Here is a 10,204-nt window from a genome sequence, read left to right as displayed (position 1 = left end):
TGAGTAGAGCGAGATCCTGAACTCGAGCATCGGGAATAGATTTGCGGTTAGGATAGGGATATACCTAATTGCCTTGCTTGGTTACTATACAGGAATTATTAATGCGTTCTTGTTAATTCTAATTCCATAGGAATATAGGTATTAGGTTAGCTTGAATAGACGAGTAGTACTTCAGGAGAAGGCTACGGGTAATATTAACCTTGTCAATAAATAAACCAGATAAATTAATTAGAAAATTTAAGTGGAAAACTCAACGTGATTGTTAGCCAACCCATAACTCTAGAATTTTTTTCCCATTGAATTCATCTCTAAGATTGCAGACTTGTTTCCTTTAATTTTATAGTTTACAATTCTAGATTAGTTTTAGTTAAATATTCTTACTTTAGAAAATCGCTTGAGTGGATTAATTATCTTAGTTTAATTTAGTAAATAGTTAATCACAAGTACCTGTGGGTATGATATCTAGACTTACAATCCAATATTACTTGTCGACCACGCATACTTGCGTGTGCATTTGAGAGAAACAACTACGTGAGTTGATTCTTGACGAGGCCCATAGTTCACGGTATTTCATTCATCCAGGTGCCGTGAAGATGTACTAGGACTTGAGGCAGCATTATTGGTGGAGGAGAATGAAGAAGGATATAATGGGGTTTGTATCTTGGTGCCTTAACTATCAGTAGGTGAACTATGCGCACTTCATTCCAGTTGGGACTACTTATTCTTCGGAGCTATTAGCTGTGATTTACATCTGCGAGATTGTTCACCTTCACGATGTGCCAGTGTCCATCATTTCAGATCGGGGCACGCAATTTACATCGCAGTTTTGGAGAGCAGTACAATGAGAGTTGGGGACCCAGGTTGAGTTGAGCACAACATTTTACCCTTAGATAGACAGACAATCATAGCGCACAATTCAGATATTGGAGAACATGTTACACGTTTGTGTCACTGATTTCGGAGGTTGATGGGATCCGTTTCTGCCGCTCACGGAGTTTTCCTACAACAATAACTACCAGCCGAGCATTCAGATGGCTGCATATGAGGCTTTGTATGGGAGGCGGTGTCGGTCACTGGTGGGTTGGTTTGAGCCTGGGGAGTCTAGGCTATTGGGTACTAACTTGGTTTAGGATGCTTTGGACAAGGTTAAATTGATTCAGGATTGGCTTCACACGGTGCGGTCTAGACAAAAGAGTTACGCTAATAAGAAGGTTCGAGATGTTGCTTTCATGGTCGGGGAGAAGGTACTGGTCAAGGTTTCACCCATGAAGGATGTTATGAGGATCGGGAAGAAGGTCAAGTTGAGACCTCGGTACATTGGGCAGTTTGAGGTGCTTCAGAGGATCAGAGAGGTGGATTACAAGCTTGTCTTGCCATCTAGTTTGTCGAGTGTGCATCCAGTAGTTGATGTTTTATGCTCCAGAAATATGTCGGTTATCCGTCACATGTTTTGGGTTGCGGCACGGTTCAGTTCGATGGTGATTTGACTTATGATATACAGTCGGTGGCCATTTTGGATTAGTAGGTTCTAAAGTTGAGGTCAGAGGATATAGCTTCAGTGAAGGTGTAGTGGAGAGGTCAGCCAGTTAAGCAGGCCATTAAGGAGACTGAGAAGGAGATGCAGAGTAGTTATCCACGCCTATTTGTGACTCCAAGTATATTTCTAGAGCCGTTCAAGGATGAACGTTTATTTAAGAGGGGGAGGATGTAATGACCGGGCCGGTCGTTTTGAGATTTGTAGCTCCGTTCCCCAATTTACTGCTCATTTTGTGCTTTATAGCTTTTATGAGACTTGCCGGGGTAGTTGGTTCGGGTCTGGGGATATTACGGAATGAATTGAGACACTTAGTCTCAAAGTTGGAAGCTTAAGTTAAAAAGGTTGACCGAATATTGACTTATTAGTAAACCACCTCAGAATGGAGTCTTGGATGTTCCGTTAGCTCCGTTGGGTGAATTTGGACTTAGGATCGTGTCCAGATTGTGATTTGGAGGTCCGTAGTTGGATTAGGCTTGAAATGGCAAAATTTAAAAATTTGGAACTTTGATCGAGTGTGGACTTTGTGGTTACCAGGATTGAATTGGAGTTCCAGGAGTTGGAGTAGGTCTGTAGTGTCTTTTGTGATTTGTGTGCAAAGATTGGGGTCAATCGGACAAAATTTGATAGGTTTCAGTGTAATTTGTAAAAGTTGGAACTTTCTTAGTTTTGACGTCGTTTCTGGTGTGATCGCACCTGCGAGGGATTAGCCGCATGTGTGTATGGAGTGACGCATAAGTGGAAAGGGGTAGAGTAGGGCAGTGTTGCAGGTACAAGGGAAATGCCGCACACGCGTGACCGCAGATGAGGACGAGAGGTCGCAGAAGCGGAGGCAGTGGAGCCTTGGTAAACCGCAGAAGCAGTGCAATTTCTGCCGGAATTAATATAATTACAAATAATATTTTAAAAGACGAAATTAAGACTCGTGTTGATGTTAAGTCGGCCCTATATACGGGTGGGGAAACTATAATCTCATTAGACTAAGACCCTAATAGGTGGGCAAGCATTGTGTATTGCACATATGACCGGGATGAATTATATGAGTTGGTTCGCTCGGTATGAATAGGATACAAGGTGCAGATCACCTGAATTTAAGACGTCGCATTCACATTTTCTTTTGGTTGACTTATGCCCAACTTATCAACTTATAGAGAAAGAAGTTTCTTAATTTTGAGTGCAAAAAAGAAACTTGGGAAAACTGATGAAAAGTTAACAAAGAGCCATTTCTGATTATGTTTTTAAAATCCTTAAAGGACATTATTTTGTGGCTGAAATATGATTCATTTACAATCTTCCCTCACACGATACGTATATGGACTAATAGATATATTAGGAAAAGGAAATTAATTAAACAAATAGATATGACACTCGAAATTGGTCAAGAAAGTCAAATAATTAAAACCATTGCTTTTAAATAAGCCAAGAAAGTAAAATAATCAAAATTCTCGCATTTGAATTGGCCAAGAAAGTAAAATAGTTAAAACCCTTGCTTTCTATATATCAATAAGTATCAACATCGACTCTTCGTTTGCAAACAAAATAGCCACCTTATATGCATCCTTTCGCCGAGAAATTAAACTATTTATACAAGGTCAAAAATATATATTTAGTAATCAATTCAACCTAGACACGTCATTGAAATTCAAAGGGGGTCTAGGATTTGAAATTTCACAGCTAACTAAAATCTATATAAAGACTATAAGTTCTGAATATTTTCTCACCACTTTCTTTTCACCACTTATTGCTATTCTGAGGAGAAGAAAATATGGGTCTGAAGGGCAAGTTGATTGCTTCATTAGAGGTTAAGAGTGGAGGACACTCTATTCAGGATATTTTTCACGTTAATACTCATGAGATTCCCAGCATAAGCCCTAGTAAGATCAATCATTTTGAGATTTATGAAGGTCAAGTCATAAAGATTGGTTCGATCGTTAGCTGGAAATACAACGAGGGTAACACACATTTTCCGTTCTCTTTATATGCATCAATTTTCTATATTTAGGTATATTTGATATTGATGATGTTTGGTTACCATAAATATATTCCGGGTATAACATTTTGCACCAAAAAAAGAAAAATAGCTTCTTTAAGCGGAAGTCATTTCCTCTAGGGAAAAATAACGACTATCTTAACTTTTAACTTTCTTCTACTTGCTCCAACTAACCTTTAAACGTTATTATTAAATTTTAGCACTCAATTTTTTTATCAAATTAAATGATCTATAAATTTTTAATATTATTATTATTAGTCTTTAATTTATGCTTTGTGTAATATATCTTTCATTCACCAATCAAATATTAGAACGTATTTTCCAAATATTTTGCAGAACAAAACTTTTTTCATGAAAAATTGCTTCAGTCATACCAAACACAGTATAATCAAATCTATAGTTTTTTCATGAATGTTTATATCATTTATGAGGAATTGGACGATTGAATTAGGAGTAACATCTGTTGTATTTTTGAATTTTAATTATTCCCCGGTGACTAACGATAATCCTAAAATGTTTGTTATTAAAAGGATTGGCAACTCATTTCATTATCTTTTGTATATCATTCAGTTCATTAGAACCATTGGCCATAACACAATGTCACTCTTGGCACACTGGCCGTATTTTATATGTCATATTCATCTCATTCACTTTCAACATTACCACGGATTATCAACAACAAAGCATTTCTATTACAGACTTTAATTCCACATATTGAGCAAATAAGAATGTTAAGCACATTGAGATTTCTTACACATTTTGACATAATAGCTTTCAATTGAATCATGACTTAGAGATATAACATTTAGATATGTAACCTTTGCTTCGAGCACATTTTCAAATAGAATATAACATAACAAAAATATTGGAATACATATTGAGCATACATATTTCGACACAACACTTATTCGGAATGATCAATCTATAATGAACAACTTGGGACTTACAATGATATTGTGGGATTAAATTCTAAGAAAAGAGTTTATCCAACATATGTCACGACCCCAATTTCCCTCCGTAGGATGTCGTGTTGGAATCTAGACTCTAAGATTATGTAAGCCTAACGGTTATGCAGAATAACGGAATATAAAACTAAAACTCAAGTTTCAACATATAAAATAAATCAAACTGCCATTCAGAATAGTTACATCACCCAAAACCTGGTAGAAATAAGACCCAAGATTCTAAGAGAAATACTAAGTGTCTCTATATATCAGAGTCGAAAGAGAATAAGGAAAAACAACATAATAAGGATAGAGGGGGACTTCGAGGTCTGTGGATGCTAGCAGATGTACCTTAAAGTCTCTACTTAGAGGCTATCTCGCTGGTATCTGGCCTGGTAGGAAGAACAATGGATCTCCACAACGGTACCCAGTAAGTGCCAAGCCTAACCTCGGTAGAGTAGTGACGAGGTTAGGGCCCTACTGGAATAAAAGGAAGACAAGGCAGAAGATATAATAATATAATGAAACGACTGAGAATTTAACAAAGAGAAATTTACATAAAGGTAACAACACAACAAACAGAGATAAATAACAAGGGAACTCTCGAGGTACCACCTCGTAGTCCCAAATGTAAATAAACAATAGGGAGCTCCCGAGGAACCGCATCGTAGTCCCAAAAGTAAATACACCACTCGTAACCAATGGAACAATGAATTTACAGCAAGGAATGCTACAGTTAAAGACTGAATACAAATCAAGGAAGCAAGTAATTCATCTAAGCATGTTGCAGAGATTGCAAGCAAAAGTTAAGACATGTAGACATGTGATATTAGGCTAAACATGATATCTACACATGCTATGGCTACTCAGTTAAGGAATTTAAAGAAGACTACTCAACAAGAATCGGATTTTTCAACATTAACCCGAGTACGTACTTGTCACCTTGCGTACACGGACTTCACGTATTTAAATATCATAATAGTAACAAAACCTATGAGGAATTTCCCCCACACAAGGTTAGACAAGTTATATGCCTCAAACCAAGCTCAATCAATCAATAAGAATGCCTTTCCCTTGATATTTCGACTCCGATCGGCTCGAATCTAGCCAAAAAGATTTCATACTATAAATATAACCACAAGAAACTAATTTAAATAATGAAATTTTGACTTTAGCAAAGAACTGAATATTCGGCAAGGTCTACTCGGGCCCACATCTCAGAATCAGGTAAAAGTCACAAAATACGAACACCCATTCGATATCGAGTTTGCCCATACCAAAATTACTCAAATCCGACCTCAGATCGCCTTTAAATTTCCAATATTTCGATCTAAGAACTTCCACCATTTCCCCCCAAATTTCTCAACCAAATTCCTTAATTAATTGAAGACATAATTGATAGTTTAGTGGATATTAATACAAAATGAGTGTAGAATCCTTACCCAAATGTTTCCTTAGAAAGTATCTCAAATATTTTGCCTCAATTCAAGATCTTTATCCCAAAATATGAAGAAAATAACAAACCCCCAATTTTAAACCATTCTTCCCAGCACATCCGCTTCTGCGGTTCAACTAGTCGCTTCTACGACACTGCTTATGCGATCGACCAACCGCATCTACGGAAGGTCACTTCCACTGGACAACTACTTATGCAGTCCAAATATCGCTTCTACAGGTCCGCATATATGCAAATGCGTATGCTACTGCAGACAGGCCTCCAAAGCTCACGTCTGCTTCTGCGATCATTCTTCTGTAGAAGGGAGTCCCTTCTGCGGCCTTCACGTCGCACCTGCGACCATATGTCATTTCCTTCAGCCCTGCATCTGTGCCTAAATGCTTGCTTCTGTGAGCTTGCACTTGCGGTCAATCTTGCACATGTGCGACTGCACCAGAATTGGTGCCTTCAGCCATTATTACAAGTCCAAATGTGATCCGTTAACCATCCGAAATCCTCCTGAGGCCCTCGGTATCTCAACCAAATATACCAACAAGTCCTAAAACATCATACGAACATAGTCGAGCCTTTAAATCACATCAAGCAATGCTAAAAACATGAATCGCGCATCGATTCAACCCTAATGAACTTTACAATTTCAAACTTTTACATTCGGCGTCGAAACCTATCAAATCAAGTCCGATTGACCTCATATTTTCCACACAAGTCATAATTGACATTAGAGACCTTCTCCAACTTCCTAAATCAGAATCACTCCCGGTCAAACTTCCAAAAATCATCAAATTTTCCAACTTTCTCCAATTGACGCTAAACTGGCCTACATACCTCCAATTCAACACCTGAACACGCTCCTAAGACCAAAATTAACCTACAAAGCTATTGGAACCGTCGAAACTCCATTCCGTAGTCATATTCATATAATGCAAACTACGGTCAATACTTAGAACTTAAACTTCAAATTTAGGGACTATGTGTTCTATTTAACCACGTAACCACAAAATGAGATAGAGGAATCAATAAATAGGGGTTCAAGGCTCATACTCTCAAAATGACCGGCCGAGTCGTTACATTCTCCCCCTCTTAAAGCAAACATTCATCCTCGAATGAGTATAGAGACATACCTGAAGTGGTTAAAAGATGAGGATAATTGTTGCGCATATCATGCTCGGTCTCCCAAGTCGCCTCCTCGACTGGATGACCCCTCCACTAAACCTTCACTAAAGCAATGCTCTTCGACCTCAACTTTCGGACCTGCCTATCCAAGATGGCTAGTGGTTCCTCAACATATGATAGATCCTTGTCTAACTGGACTGAGCTGAAGTTTAACACGTGGGACGGATCACCGAGATATTTCCGGAGCATGGAAACATGGAACACCGGATGAACTGCAAAGAGACTAGGTGGTAGTGCAAGTTTGTAATCCACCTCTCCAACCCTCTCAAGAATCTCAAAAGGTCCAATATACCTGGGGCTCAACTTTCCCTTCTTTCTGAATCTTATAACACCCTTCATGGGTGAAACCCGGAGCAAGACACGCTCCCCAGCCATGAATGAAACGTCGCGAGCCTTTCGATATGCATCGCTCTTCTGTCTGGACTGGGCTATACGAAGTCTATCCTGAATCAAGTTAACCTTTTCCAAAGCATCATGAACCAAGTCTATACCCAAAAGCCTAGCCTCTCCCAACTCGAACCAACCCACTGGAGATCGGCCCCGCCTAACATACAAAGACTCATATGCCACCATATGAATGCTCGACTGATAACTGTTGTTGTAGGCAAACTACGCAGGTGGAATGAACTGATACCAAGCACCCCCAAAATCCATCACACGCACAAAGAATATCCTCCAATATCTGAATAGCGCGCTCAGATTGTCTGTCGTCTAAGGGTGAAATGATGTACTTAACTCCACCCGAGTACCTAACTCACGATGTACGATTCTCCAGAACTGTGTTGTAAACTACTTACCCCGGTCAAAGATGATAGATACCAGTACGCCATGAAGCCTGACAATCTCGCGAATGTAAATCCGAGTCAGCTTCCCCGAAGAGTAAGTAGTAACCACTAGAATGAAATGAGTTGACTTGGTCAATCTATCCACAATCACCCAAACTGCATCGAACTTCCTCTAAGTATGTGGGATCCCAATAACAAAATTCATAGTGATATGTTCCCATTTCCACTTCGGAATCTCTAATTTCTGAATCAATCCACCTAGTCGGTGATGCTCATACTTCACCTGCTGACAATTTAGACAACGAGCTATATATTCCACTATGTCTTTCTTCATCAACCTACACCAATAGTGTTGCCTCAAGTCCTGATACATCTTTGTGGAACCTGGATGAATGGAGTACCGTGAACTGTGAGCCTCTTGGAGAATCAACCCATGTAAACCATCACATTGGATACACATAGCCTACCCTGCATCCGTAATACACCTTCATATACAATAATGACTTCCTTGGCATCACCGTCTTGAACCGTGTCCTTAAGGACAAGCAGATGGGGGTCATCATACTAACGCTCTCTGAAACGATCATAAAGAGAAGACTGAGAAACCACACAAGCTAGAATGCGGATCGGCTCGGAAACATCCAATTTGACAAACTAGTTGGCCAAGGCCTGAATATGCAAGGCTAAAGGCCTCTCTCCTACTGGTAGATTTGCTAAGCTTCCCAAACTCTCCGACTTACCACTCAAGACATCGTCCACTATATTGGCATGTCCGGGATGATAGAGAATGGTGATATCATAATCATTAAGTAACTCCAACCACCTCCGCTGTCGCAAGTTAATATTCTTCCATTTAAATAAATGTTGTAGACTCCGGTGATCGGTGCAGACTTCATAAAGGACACCATACAAATAGTGCTACCAAATTTTCAAGGCATGAACAATAGCTGCTAACTCAAAGTCATAAACATGATAGTTCTTCTCATGCACCTTCAGTTTTCTAGACGCGTAGGGAATCACCCTACCATCCTGCATCAACACTGCGCCGAGACCAATGCACGACATATCACAATACACCATGTAGGACCCCGAACTATTAGGCAATACCAACATTGGGGTTGTAGTCAAAGAAGTGTTGAGCTTTTGAAAGCTCTCTTCACACTCCTTGGTCCACCTGAACAGAGCACCCTTCTAGGTCAATCTGGTCACAGGTGCTGCAATAGATGAGAAACCCTCTACAAATCGATGGTAATACCCCGCCAAGCCAAGAAAACTCCAGATCTCTATAGTTGAGGATGGTTTGGACCAACTCTGCACTACCTCAATCTTCTTCGGATATGCCCTGATCCCCTCGCTCGATACTGTGAACAACTAATTTTTGACTACACCCAAATTCTATACTATTTTAGTGTAAATATTTATTTTAGGTCTAATTTTTATATTTTAAACTTTTATCTTACTTTTAATAGGTTTTATTTAAGAAAATTAAAAACTACAAAAAATATTCACATTCTTAGAGTATAAGTTTTGCTCTTATTTTTATATAGAAGAAAATTCTTCTAATTTTAAATGTAAGTTACAGTATTTTTCTTAGTATAATTTAAACTATAGTGTAAATATTTAGTTTTCTTATGTATATAATATTTAAGTATAAAAGTAGCTGACTAATATTTTTAGCTATGCATTTTACTTTTTCTTTTATTCATTTAAAAAAAAAAGAGTAAAAGTTATTTTTTTAAAAAGGCAACTAACGAGAAGAACAAAAAAGTAACAAAATAAAAAATACAAAAGTTTCTCCTACTAACTACCTAAACACTCACCCCATAACTCCCACTCTCTCACGTCTAGCACACACCCTCATATATTTCCTCACCTCAATCCCATATAAATCAACTCCTTTGCACATTATCAGGTAACCACCAAAAGTTTCTTTATAAAAGAGGAGGACATATTTTGAACAAGGGGGGTCCAATTTTTGAAAAAGAGAAAATTTTGAATAGGAGAGTAAAACGAAAATTGTGAGAAAAGGAAGAAAGTCATCCTTGATTTCCATTTCCTAAATTGAAGTTCTTGTCTTCTCTGTACACAACAAAAGGTTAGAAATCCATCAATAAAAGATTCTTTCTTTTTAATCTATTTTTTTCTTTAAGGATTCTATTTTGGTTTAGTTTTATCTAAATGTTTCATTATTTTTTTCTTTTGTTTTGTTTATGTTTGTTTGTTTAAAATTAGTGTTTTAAGTAGTTAGAGTTTGTTCTTAAGTGTTAAAGTCACGTAGGGATTAAAGTTTAGATCTTTAAGGTGTAATTGAAAAGAATATAC

Source organism: Nicotiana tomentosiformis, chromosome 1 (assembly GCF_000390325.3).
Source record: "Nicotiana tomentosiformis chromosome 1, ASM39032v3, whole genome shotgun sequence".
NCBI classification, from domain to species: domain Eukaryota; kingdom Viridiplantae; phylum Streptophyta; class Magnoliopsida; order Solanales; family Solanaceae; genus Nicotiana; species Nicotiana tomentosiformis.
This window is presented reverse-complemented; position numbering follows the sequence as displayed.